General features: G+C 40.6%; 1 pseudogene; it reads left to right on the forward strand.

Annotated features, from left to right (window-relative positions):
• Window positions 1–1,993: 1,993 nt before the first annotated feature.
• LOC141110187 (pancreatic secretory granule membrane major glycoprotein GP2-like) lies at window positions 1,994–13,496 on the forward strand (annotated as a pseudogene).
• Window positions 13,497–13,731: the final 235 nt, after the last annotated feature.

Here is a 13,731-nt window from a genome sequence, read left to right on the forward strand (position 1 = left end):
GTGCTGTAACCTCTAGCAACCAATCAGTGAGCAGTATTGATGTACAGTAATCTCTAGCAACCAATCAACAAGCAGAAATCATGTGCTGTAACATCTAGCAACTAATCAGTTGCTAATGTGTTCTGTAACCTCTAGGAACCAGTCAGTAAGCGGTAATGATACACTGTAACCTGTAACCTCTGGCAACCAATCGCAATCACTGTCTGATCTGATACAGTAAAATGATTTTAAGTCTACCTGCTATTTATTGTATGTCTCAGAGTAGGTGGAGAGCGAAATTGTACGGGGGGGGCAAGAAAACATTTACCCAGGGTCCAATCGATATTAAAGACAGAACCTGGATGTCATCATTCTTTAAAAAAAAAAAAAAAAAAACTTTGGACGTTATTTGAAGAGTGTGCTGGTAAATACATTACATACGCTGATCTATGACGTTTCTAGTCCCCATCTGGCTGTTGCTGCAGCACCCCCTACCCCAAGACCATTGCAGGAACGTGTGCAATGGGAATATTGACATTGGCTTATCCAACAGCCCCCGTATTGGACTTTCTAACCCTGCTGGCCAAAGTTCAATGAGCATGCAGTGCATTTCTCCTGGGCAAATCTACACATAATTGGTCAGGATGACAATGATGGCAAAATAACTACATTGTAACACATTTGTGTATCATAGTAAACCTAATCACCCTACATAGATGTAGATGGTCAGCGGAATCTGGAATCATCACCATCATTACGATTCTAAATTTATTTGTGATACAATAAAACTTGTTTTTTTGTGCATTTTGTTGTTAAAATATTTTGGGCACTGTAAAAAAGATCTACAAAATGAAAAAAAAGGCTATAAATAGGTTTTAAACAAGTATTTAAAATAGTTCAAATATTAATCATTCGTAATAGAACAAGTTGACATTTTCATCAGCTATAATTATTAAATGCCACCAGAAAAATACATGACAATTGCTTAAAGTTAAGCTGTGACAGCTCGGGGGTAAGTCCTGCCTGGGTGAGGTCCATTTACTCTAACGTCATCTCCACCTTCTATTTTTTTCGATGCATGGCATTCCATCTGGACAGATGAGTATATAAGTAGCTGAGTGATCGGTAATTGTACACAGACCCTCCACCACCTCACTCCAACTGTCTTTCCTAAAGGTGGCAAAACTCAACTGACAACTGACTTTGTGAGCTTGTTGGAAGAACATCAAGTTGTTGGAAGCCTCTTGCTGACCGGAATATTTCCAAACCACATTTGTCGGTTAGTATAAAACTTCTAAGTCATTTACAACTCATAGCAGACAATCGGGATATTTTATAATTTTGCAAAGCAGGTCATACACCTTACACTCTGATTGTCTCCTTTAGGAAGGGAATATCATGAGAGAATGATGGAGGCTGCCATTGGTGGCTCTTCATTTTGTGATTGCTGGTTGGCTGGTTATCAAGATCATTCTTTGGCTTCGATGCTCTCTGAGTTGCTGCCTTTGTAACATATTTAATTGCAATATATGGACTTATTTAACTATCCAATCAATATGTATTTAATTGGCAATTGTTGGAAGACCTAATGGAAATTGAACAGTCAACGTTTTTATGTTTTTTTTTCTTCTCAAGTATTGTTAAGTCTGGTATGTTTATTTTGGGTTTCACTGTATTGCCTTACAGGCTTGAATCTAATTGTTTATTTGTAACTATAAATGAATACATGTACAATATATACATATATATTGCTAATCAAATATTGTTAAGTCTTGTATATTACATAGACAATAATTAAAAAAAAGAATATTGTAACATGTATAGATGTTTGTTGTTTTTCCTTTGTATTTATTTTGATTTATTTTGACTTTTACTGTATAAAACTATATATAAAATAATGCAAAGCTCTGTAGGACTTTTTCCTTTTTTTATTTTTACTTTTAATTTTTTTGCTAAATCACAAACAGAAATTGGTTGCTCATATAGGATGTATTTTCTAGGGTCCCTGATCACCATGAAGACAACACTACTGCTATCTGTACTGTGCGCTGTCATGGCGGGTGAGTGAAGTTTGTCTCCTTTTATCTTATAATAACACATCTGGAATACAGAGACAGCGATCGTTCCCCAGAAATTGGAGGGAATGATCAGGGAAGGGTAATTAGACAAAGAAACAGCGAGGGAGATCCATTCTCTAACTGTGTATCTTTAAACACTTTCTTTATGAATTGTAATCATTTTGAAACAAATTTGTATATTGGAACATTTGGATACAAGTTGCCGCAGTTTGGCACAAATTGGATTTTTTGGAGCAATTTAAAACAAACCGGACAATATCTCTGATTTATTTATTTTGATCCTTGTATTACATAGTAGATGGATTTGAGATATGTTTAGACTTCCACACAGGAACACAGGATGTACTTTCATGTTTTTTTTCTGTCTCTCCAGTGGCTGCGTCTCAGGGCTGTGGAGGTATTCCCTGTGCTACTGATGAGATTTGTAACACTTTTACATATACCTGCCAGTGCAATACAACTCTCTATCCATTCACACGAGGTATGGTATGCTATAATACAATGGTTACAATGGATCTTGTGCCTTTTGAAAACCAACTATTGAATTTTTGTATAAACCATATGAGGTCCATATAACATACATAGTACATAATGTGAATCTGTATTGGCCCGTTTACACCCGGCTGGTAAATGAACCTCAATGGAGGGCCCGGTGTGAATGAGCCCCCAGACTTCTTCAACATTTGATTGGTGGATAGTAGAGGTATAATCTGACTGTCTGTAGGCTGACTTTCACATAAATATACACAATCGGATTGCTGTGGGTAATACGGAGGTGGAATTGCAAACCATAACCACAGAAGTTGACTTATCTTGTTCCCAATTAAACAATCACTGTTTGCACCAAGATTTCTTGCTTTGGGTGTGTGTGTGTGTGTGTGTGTGTGTGGGGGGGGGGGGGGGGGGAATAGGAGCAATCCTGAAAAATAGTCCTTTGTTTCTAAAGGACTTCTGTGTTCTCCCTATATCGGACTTTTTGAAACAGAGTTCTGTAGAATGCAAGGGTTCCTCTACAGGTTGCTTGGGGTTCCATGAGCTAATTCTGTCTCAGATAATTCTGGTCTCATTTTGCTTCAGTCCCGCTGAATGAAAGGTCCATCGGGGGACAGTTTGTGTATACAAAGGGGCGGGGTCTCTATCTATGGACATGACCAAACTATAGTCAATGTTGCGATGCAAATGCATGAAATTACAAGGTACTTGTGTTCAGATGGAACCTTAAGCTCATTCCTTTTGACCACCAATGTAAGGGGACACTACAATGTCAGTTAATGTAAGCAATTAGTACACTGACCATCAATGTAAGGGAGCGCTACACTGACCATCAATGTAAGGGGGCACTACACTGACCATCAATGTAAGGGGGCACTACACTGATCATCAATGTAAGGGGGCACTACACTGACCATCAATGTAGGGGTCACTACACTGATAATCAATATAAGGGGCACTACACTGGTCATCAATGTAAGGGGGCACTACACTGACTATCAATGTAAGGGGGCACTACACTGATCATCAATAAAAGGGGCACTACACTGGTCATCAATGTAAGGGGCGCCACACTGATCATCAATATAAGGGGCACTACACTGACCATCAATGTAAGGAGGCACTACAATGATCATCAATGTAAGGGGGCACTACACTGACCATCAATGTAAGGGGAACTATACTGATCATCAATGTAAGGGGCACCACACTGATCATCAATATAAGTGGCACTACACTGGTCATCAATGTAAGGGGGCACTACACTGACTAGCAATGTAAGGGGGCACTACACTGATCATCAATATAAGGGGCACTACACTGGTCATCAATGTAAGGGGGCACTACACTGGTCATCAATGTAAGGGGGCACTACACTGACTATCAATGTAAGGGGGCACTACACTGATCATCAATAAAAGGGGCACTACACTGGTCATCAATGTAAGGGGCGCCACACTGATCATCAATATAAGGGGCACTACACTGACCATCAATGTAAGGGGGCACTACACTGATCATCAATGTAAGGGGGCACTACACTGATCATCAATGTAAGGGGGCACTACACTGACCATCAATGTAAGGGGGCACTACACTGATCACCAATGTAAGGGGGCACTACACTGATCATCAATGTAAGGGGGCACTACACTGATCATCAATGTAAGGGGGCACTACACTGATCATCAATGTAAGGGGGCACTACACTGATCATCAATGTAAGGGGGCACTACACTGACCATCAATGTAAGGGGGCACTACACTGATCATCAATGTAAGGGGGCACTACACTGATCATCAATATAAGGGGCACTATACTGATCAACAATGTAAGGGGCACCACACTGATCATCAATATAAGCGGCACTACACTGACCATCAATGTAAGGGGTGCCACACTGATCATAAATATAAGGGGCACTACACTGATAATCAATGTAAGGGGGCACCACACTGATCATCAATATAAGAAGCACTACACTGACCATCAATGTAAGGGGCGCCACACTGATCATAAATATAAGGGGCACTACACTGATCACCAATGTAAGGGGGCACTACACTGACCATCAATGTAAGGGGACACTACACTGACCATCAATATAAGGGAGACTGCACTGACCATTAATGTAAGAGGAGACTACATTGATCACCAACAGTCAATTACTGTATGTAAACTGGAAATTAAATTGTGATTTAACTCTGTGCCTCTATGGCAGCTTTCTTGCCAGTCCCTGGATACTCTTGCCAAAAAGTGGTTATATATAGAAAACCCCTATAGTATATAATGTACATCAAACACGTCACCTTCTCATCTCAGACATACTGAATGAATTTACTCTTTTTTCAGCAGCCACTCCACCCGTAAATCTTACTTGTACTGGAGCAAAGTTCAATATACAAGTGTCAAAATGTTGGTTGGAAGCAAACGGTTATAATACATCCGATGTGAGGCTGAACAGCACCAACCCCGAGTGTCTTGCAGTAAGGAAGGGTGTAGGTGTAACATCAGAGCTGACCCTTCAACGTCCATTGATATCCTCTGACTGTAACACTGTGGCTGAGGTAAGTTCTCCTGACTGTTTGTTATACAAGAGAAGTAAAAACAGATACAATAAAGTCTCTATAGACAAAAATTGTATGATTTAGAAGCTGAGTTTTTGTTGTCTTTGTCCCCAGAAGAGTGTTTTATCCTCTACATAGTTTTTTTAATCACATTTTCATACAGACTTGGAGTAGAACTAAAGCCTAAGCATTTTTTATTGCTTTTTTTACCCCAATGCATTCACAACATTAATGAAAAAAATGCCCCGATACATTTACAACCCCACTGTCCTCAAACACTTACCTGGCGCCCCTTGTCACTTCCACCGGGTCCTTCACCAGGTCCTCCATTTCTGCCCCATTCCCTGAACTTCCCAGTTGTAGATGAGATAGTGAGGGAAGGGGTGTGATTGGCTCCTGCAGCTGCCCAGAAGGAGGGAGCAGGGGCGTGGCTTGCTGGGTGTTTTTGCGTTCAAAAAGACACACACAGCCCCAGTTGAGAGCGCACATGTGTGGATGTCTCTTTAGCAGTTGGTTAGTTAAAGGAGACACCCACAGGGAGTAGATGAACTCCGGGTAGATATAAAAGACACAAATAACACAGCTCTGTATTCATTTACAACAGGGGTCCCCAAACTACAATTCCCATCATGCCCAGTCATGTCTGTGAATGTCAGAGTTTTACAATGCCTCATGGGACATGTAGTTCTACAACAGCTGGAGGGTCGTAGTTTGGAGATCTCTGATTTAAATCATTAAATGTATTTTTTTTTAATTCAAGCAGTTTAAGTAGCTCATTGTGATTTGGTTTCAGCCTTGTGCAGTCCCTGTACAACTCAGGCCGGGGGAAAGAGAAGAAACACAAATAGCCAGTTATTCCTTGTGATGACAAAGATTATGTTGATTGGAGGAGAGAGCAGAGTGACAGAGAGATTAACTCATCAATCCTCTGCTTCTCCTTTCACTGTCCAGTCACAGGCTGGGGGTCCAAGGGGACCTGGGCTCATAGAAAGTGGGTTAAATGGTAGTGGCCATCAGAGTGAGCACATCAAATGGCTAAAAAAAGTACAGCAGGAAAAATCTCTGCATAGTAAAAGCTTCTTTTGTTATTTTACCTTTGGGCTATTTATTTTTATCTGGTAGTTTTTGGGTTCTACTAACAAAACTGGAGACTTCCTTCTTGACCTCACAGGGAATACACTGATATTAATACTGTATGGAGGTAAGTTTTCTGATCCTGTCTAATGATTTCTGTGCTTCCTCTCTCTTACAGGTAAATGCAACCCACGTCACATACACAAATCATGTGTATATTTTTTGCAAGAACGAATCCAATCCGAATAACAAATGACGCTGTCCTGAATATTTCCTGCGCCTACCCGCTGAATATAAATGTCGCTCTTAATGTGACTCTGCACCCAATACTCGGGTAATTGATTATCACATAATATCGGTCTTTCAGAAATCCATGCTAATTATCTCTTATGATATTGCATTGTAGCACATACTCTTGTGTAATTGGTTCTTAATGTGGAACTTTAGTCAGAAAACTAAGTCCTGCTAGATCATTTCTGGCTAGCCCCTTTTGCAGGTACAGTGGAACCTTGGTTAACGAGTAACGCGGTTAACAAGTGTTTTGAAAGACGAGCATACTTTTTTTTTTAATTCTAACTCGGTTTGCGAGTGTTGTCTCACCAAACGAGCAGAATTCAAGCTAATGGGGGTGTGCAGTACCACATTTGGCCAGAGGTGCGGGGGCGCCGGTGACACTCGGAATGGTTTGGAACCGTTCTGAGCCGTTCGGAAATACTCGGAATCACTCGGAGATACTCGGAATCACTCGGAAATACTCGGAAACACTCGGAAATACTCCGTTCCTGAGTGTTTCCAAGCCTTTTTGAGGCTTTCCGAGTTCAGCCCAGCTGTCCCCGAGTATTTCAGAGGCTCTCCGGTGCCCCCCACCTCTGGCCACATGCGGTTTTGCATGCAATAGAAGTCAATACGGAACAAATTATCTTAGTTTCCATTGACTTTTATGGGGAAAATCGCTTTGATATGCCAGTGCTTTGGATTACAAGCATTCTCCTGGAACAGATTATGCTCGTAATCCAAGGTTCCACTGTATAGCTATGTAAAACATTAAAAATAAGTGTCAATAAGTCATCTGGGCCAAGTGTTTTCCATCAACCCCGTCAAATTGAGAGGAAATTTTCCCGTAATAGAAGAGTTTTATGGCCTCGGTCCCCTACCTTCCTTCTGCTTCAGTGCTGCAGCCTCCATGAGACTCTTTGGCATTTAATGTTTTTGTGTCCCCTGCCACACTGCATGGTTCATTCCACCTCTCCCTATGACACTGCTGAGTATTGTAGTGACTTTGGGGTCAGAGAAGGAACCATGGCATGCACTGATAGGTTTGCTCTTTCTTAATCCTCAAATAATTCAATTCTGTATGCAGTCTGTATACTAACATTGATGCATGACCACATACCTGCATAAGTTTCTAGGTAGGTAACCTTTATCATGTGTCTATTTTCCAGGACCACAGTAATAAATGGCCCTAATGGAACTGGAAGTTATGCAGCCATAATGATGGCCTATACAGATAGCACATATACGACCCCTCTCTCAGAAGATGACCCCCTGACAGTGGAAGACACTATTTACCTTTCAGTGCGAGTACCAGATCTGGATGTGAACACCTTTAAACTCAAAGTGGTGAATATTTATGCCTCTGCTACCAATTCAAGTGACCAAAAGTACTATCTTCTTCAGAACGGGTAAGTACACAGTGCACTGGGTTAGGAGTTCTGTGTGTTATTTGTACACTTTGACTACAGAAATAATTCACTAAATACACAGAACAATACTCAGTATCACCTTAACGCCGTCCGTGCAACCACAGGAGTCATTGTGTGGGTATAACAGCCGCTAGCAATAATCGCATGTAAAATCCATGTAAAATCCGGCAGGCTGGTTGTAATCAAGTTGATCGATCAACTTGGGTACATTCAGCCTGACCATACATGGTTTGAGATTTGAACCGTCTATGGCCACTTTAAGAGTATGTTTCTGAAGTCTTGCCATGAAGTTCTGAACTAATCTGGACAAGCCAACTTTCTAAAGTGATAAAATTCCTGGAGTTCATTTTAAAGCTCAACTCAAGTCAACTTTTTTATATATATATATTATTAATTAATACCATATTTAGTTTCACAAAGTTTTATTAAAGGTTTTTTGAAGTAAGTAACAAAACCAAAAATATAAACAATCCTCATAGGAGGAGACCAGGTTAAATCAAGAGTGTTACAAATGAGATGGGGGTAGCCAACCCCTTTAGTACAAAGTATCAGTCAGTATCATGAGTGCACATAACAAGTAAAAGGGGAACAACTGAACAACCAAGACAAAAGATCAGAAAATTCTGTGCAGCCCGTATATAGGGGGTATTTTGGGTTAGTCCATGTTGAACAAAGTTCCATGTTCCTACATTGGAGGATTATAAAAGGAGTTGGCGATTTCAGATATAATCTAATATCTATTGTTAAAGGGTCAAAAGCCCATAAAGATGACTAGAATAGAGGAAGGGAAGAAAAAAAAAAGGGGGGGGGGTGGATTAGTTGGGGGTGGATGGAGCTAAGCAGCCTCCACCTCTCTCAAGCCAACGTTTTGTTCAGTTTTAGATTAGGGGAAGAGTTAGGACCCTTGTGAGGTGTCTGTGGCTAATTTGAGGCACTTTCTTGATACTGATCCATGCTTGTGACACCAGGACTGGAGATGAGGAGATGGGGTCATGAAGACAATATGACACAGACAGCAATAAAAACCAAGAGACCCTTACTCTTCTTCACCACACTGCTTGCTGTCTATGTCCCCACTGGAGAGAACTTCCATCATTTTATATCCCTGTATTTTTTGGTGTCACGAGGAAAGAATGAGAAGGGAAATTTTGCCTCGGACAGCAATACAAGCCTTGAGAAGAGACTAGGTGTGGAAATAGGAAAGTGCCATCACAATTCAGGGGTGGTAAGGAGTCCGCCTTTATCAGGGCTTCAGGAACATGTGTATATGTAGAGGTGCTGGACTTTATATAGGGTGATGATTGGTGAACAATCCAACAATTTTTGTTCATAACTTTCCCAGATGCTTTAGACAGCAAGCAAGAACTACCTAAAAGGGGATCCAACCCTGTCCTACACTGTACGTTCATTATAATATAAATGGTAGAACTTCAGAGATCTTTTGAAATGATGCAAAATTTCAATGCAGGTTTGAATTAACATTTGAATTTTTGCTTGATGTGTTTTTCATTGAAGGACCCATTGGCACCACCTGTGATGAGCTGATTTGCTCAAGGCGTGCCCCACACATTGACAATCCATTGTTTTTGATAGGCCCAGTTCACAGCAATGTGTTGGTCAGAATTGGATGAAATACCTTTAATAACATGCAGATTGATGTATTTCTTTTGTCTCAATGCATTAAGGAGAAAATCATGTAGGTGTGAGGTGTGAAGAATTATGGGTCACGGTACATATCTTGTGTATGGCACAATGATTCCACCAAAATTCCACCAATTAAAATGTAAATTGAGGACTTCTGAGTAACAGAAATAATATAATAAACACGTGCCTGGCATTGTTCAGCTATAATATACATATAAATAATGAAGACATGCAATGTATTGTACATCTATAATATATACAGTATATATAAAATGAACACCTTATATTGTTCATGAACAATATATGAACACATATTTTGTTCAGCTCTAGTAGTATGTACCAGTATTGTGTTCTAATCTTTAGATTACAGTAACTGAAAACTGATGAAAGGTTTTCTTTATCCAGGTGTCCAGGTAGCGATGTACCTGCTGACCAGCTAACAGTGGACAGCAATGGAGTCGGCATTGAATCTCGATTTGCTATGAAAGTCTTCCAGATTGCCAATTCTAATGCCGTCTATCTCTTTGCCGATCTTAAACTCTGCACTACTGATTGTGCGACGGTAAGACTCACCATACACATAGAGGGTGATCTGTGATTTCTCTGCCTGAAGGAGGGGGCAGGGTTTTTTTATAGCCACACACACATACTAGTACCAGCTTAGACAGGAGCCAAATATCCTACCTGCATGTCCTTGGAGGAAACCAACAAAAGCAAAACATGCAAACTCCATGCAGATAATGCCCCTGGCTGGTATCTGAATTGAGGTCCCCAGTGCTACATGGCAAGAGTACTAATGTCCACATTTGGCTTTCTAATCATTACATAGCATTGATAAGATGCTTGAAGGTGTTTATGGACCAAAAAATAAATAAATAAATTGCACACTAACCAAGATACCAGCTTCTCTGCTCATGACCTGATCTTCTGCTGATCTGCTGCTGCTAACCAAGCAGGTAGAACATTGTTGTGTATAATGAGCACAAAAGCTGAATTAATGGCCAACTCCACACAAAGGTGGTGAGTAAAATCATATGCCGTCTTCTGAAATTGAGATACCACCACCAGAATTCACAGTTCTGTCCATCTGCTGTAGCCCAAACCCAAGCCCATCCCTAACAAAGACAGTTGATGCCATGCTCATCCCTAACAAAGACAATTGATGGTGTCATGCTCATCCCTAACAAAGACAATTGATGGTGTCATGCTGTCATACAATGTGGAATAAACCAATGGAATGATGGAAGAACCTGGTAGGCCCGCATTCTCCACTGTTTTCATTGTGGAGATAACACAGATAGAGGAACATGAAGGGGACGTTGTGACTTTAACATAGCTGGGGTGTTTCTTGGATACAATTTGCAGTTCCTTCATCAATTTCACTTGTCTAGAATTTCTGTTGAATGTATTTTATTTCCTTACAGACCTGCCCCTCCCAAGCCAAAGATGCTTCTTCTGACGGCATTGCAGGAAGAGTCAATATCTTTTTGAATGCAGGTAAGTCATCTCATGGTCACAGTTTTGTTACAGTCATTTTCTGTGTTTCTTTAGTCACATTTATTAAAACCCAACTCCAGACAAAACATTTATTTTCTTTGTTGTTTTGGATAATGTAGGAAAAGGCTTAAAATGGTTGTAAACCCCATTCATGAAATCTGACCTGGGTACATACCGGTATATCTGTAGTGTTTACTTATCTCTCTCCAAAGCTCTAAATGCGGTGTCTTTCTGCTGCTCCGTTCCTCTGTTGACACACGAGAAAAGCAGCTGAATATTATGTCGGGGAGGGAGCTTCAAGGTAGATTAGCAGAGGGCTTGTCTATTCACAGTACAGCTCTGCAAGTTTCTTTGTTCCTCTGCCTATATGGAGGGGGGGGGTGGAGGGATGCCCTTCCTCCAATCAGCTCTTACACAGGGTAAGCCCAGACTGCTGAATGAGGAAACAATATTTCTAACACAATGTGCACTTTCTAAAGGATATAGAAAGGGAAAGACAGCAGACATACATGTAAAACCAATGTAGGAGGATTTGTTTCATCTCTGTTCATCATCTGAGGCTGTTCACTTCACTGGGTAGTATGGTAGAGGGTTTACAACTACTTTAAAGCTTCCATCAATTTATAAATGCTGTCTTTGTTCCCTTTGGGGGGATTTTCCCTCACTTCCTGTTCTGTCTGACACCTGACCAGGAAGTAAGGAGAAATGTCCCAGAGGGGACAAAGCAATTAAAACCTGCAGAGATTCTAACCCTTCACCATCCTAAAAGAAAAAAAAAAATCTTTACTACTCTATGAGTCCCGTATATTTATCAGATCAATAAAACAGCAAATTGTTCATTGTTAGGGATTACTTTCAGGTCTTACAAACGCTTTAACTTCTTTTGTGATCACTACACAATTATTTCAGCCTACAGTGAATGTGAATATCATACAATATATTCAGAAAAAATAGTATCAGTCTGGTTGAGGTCTCCAATTAACAGATATTTTTCTCTTTATTTCCAGCTGATACCATTTACAATGTAGATACCAGTTCTGCCAGCGGTAAGTAAACTCTTACATTGAGAAATTTAATGGTTTAGAGTGATGTAGCTAAACATGTTGAACCCCTTTACATCAACAATACCCTTATATGTGGGGGCAGGGCTGGTGGACCTCAACATCCTGACCATGCATTTATGCATTGCTGTCTCGTTTGGGGAGTGCCCCACCGCTACCCAAGAAACTGTGACCGAGTCGTCACCAACAGCTCACAGTCAGCTGCTGGTGATCAGCCGTTGGTAGGACTGGCTCCAGATGATGTCAGCGCTGTGCAGCCAATTACAGCGCAGCATGATCAGGAGACCTTCTTGCCAGCATTTAAGCATCCGGGCCCCATGTCTGTGCTGTTTATTATTCTCATATTGTAGCCCGGCTGTATAAGGACAGCAAGAGGCCGAAACCAGGTCACATCCAGTACACTGCTAAAAAATGCTAAGAAAAAGATTTTCTCCTTTGAGCCTTTGCAGATTCCTGTTATTGGCCACAAAAAAATATTAAACTCCCTCAAAGAGATATGTAAAATTTTCCATTTCATCTGCCTAATTCTAACAATGGCAATGACTAGGGGTTATTATCCATCCATATATTTCTATGCATATATTTAGTATGTATCTAAATATTTACTGATATTAGTTTTATTATAAAATCATTACGTTGGAGGGTTATCATTACTGACTGAGACTTTCAATTAGAGAGAGGCAGTCTGAAGGCAAACAGCTTCTGTTGTGCTGTCTTTAGAAAATGCATAATGCTCCTCGACACCAACATCGTAGATGTATATCCAGTATTGAATATATTTTGGTGGGATTTATTGCTGCCCCCCACCCCCCACCCCCACCTACACACACACACTGGACATCACTTCCTGTGTGGTCAACAAAACTAAAGCGGAGGGGATCTCTTTATTATTATTTTTTTTAGCTTTGGAAAGAGTCAGCAAGCAGAAGAACCACTTTTGAGGTTTTATTGCCTTCTTGGGATATGTTAGAGAAATTTCCCTATGCTTACTGTCCCAGTGACAACTGTTTCACTAAACAGGAAATTAGAGCAAATCCCCAACAGCTACACAGACAGAAGTCATTTTTTTTAAGAAGAGTATTGAAAGGTATCTATCAGCTCTTTTATTGCTATCTGTGTCCTTGTAGCAGATTTCCCCTCACTTCCTATCTGGTAAAACTATTGTCACCTTGAGAGTAAATGAGGGTAAATTTCTCGAATGCCGCCACAGTATGCAAAAATTAAAAAACAAAAGTTTTGGTTGGACATACACTTTAAATTCTCATAATGTCACAATCCATAGGAGGATGAAGCCCTTCCCGATCCATTGCTAATATCTCCTGTGTGTTGTTCCAGGTTTCTCCATGCCTTGGACTTTGTCTGCTCTGATCTTCTCCTGGATCTTGATGAAACTGATGTAAACCCTCCGAGAACCGACCATCCCGGCACTTTGTCATATCGTCCATCCCAATGCTCTCAGCAGAGAGAAGTTATGAAGGAATCTTGTATCTAGTTCTTTTTCTGTGGATGGTGTTGGCTGCATTCTATATAACGCTACCAAAGATAACCTTGCCGCTATGCTTCCTGATTATCTCTCATTTTGTACAGTGAAGATATACTGCTTTTTTGGCTTAGAGGGGCCTGCTTTATACCGGA

The sequence above is a fragment of the Aquarana catesbeiana genome, linkage group LG10, assembly GCF_042186555.1.
Source record: "Aquarana catesbeiana isolate 2022-GZ linkage group LG10, ASM4218655v1, whole genome shotgun sequence".
Classification (NCBI taxonomy): domain Eukaryota; kingdom Metazoa; phylum Chordata; class Amphibia; order Anura; family Ranidae; genus Aquarana; species Aquarana catesbeiana.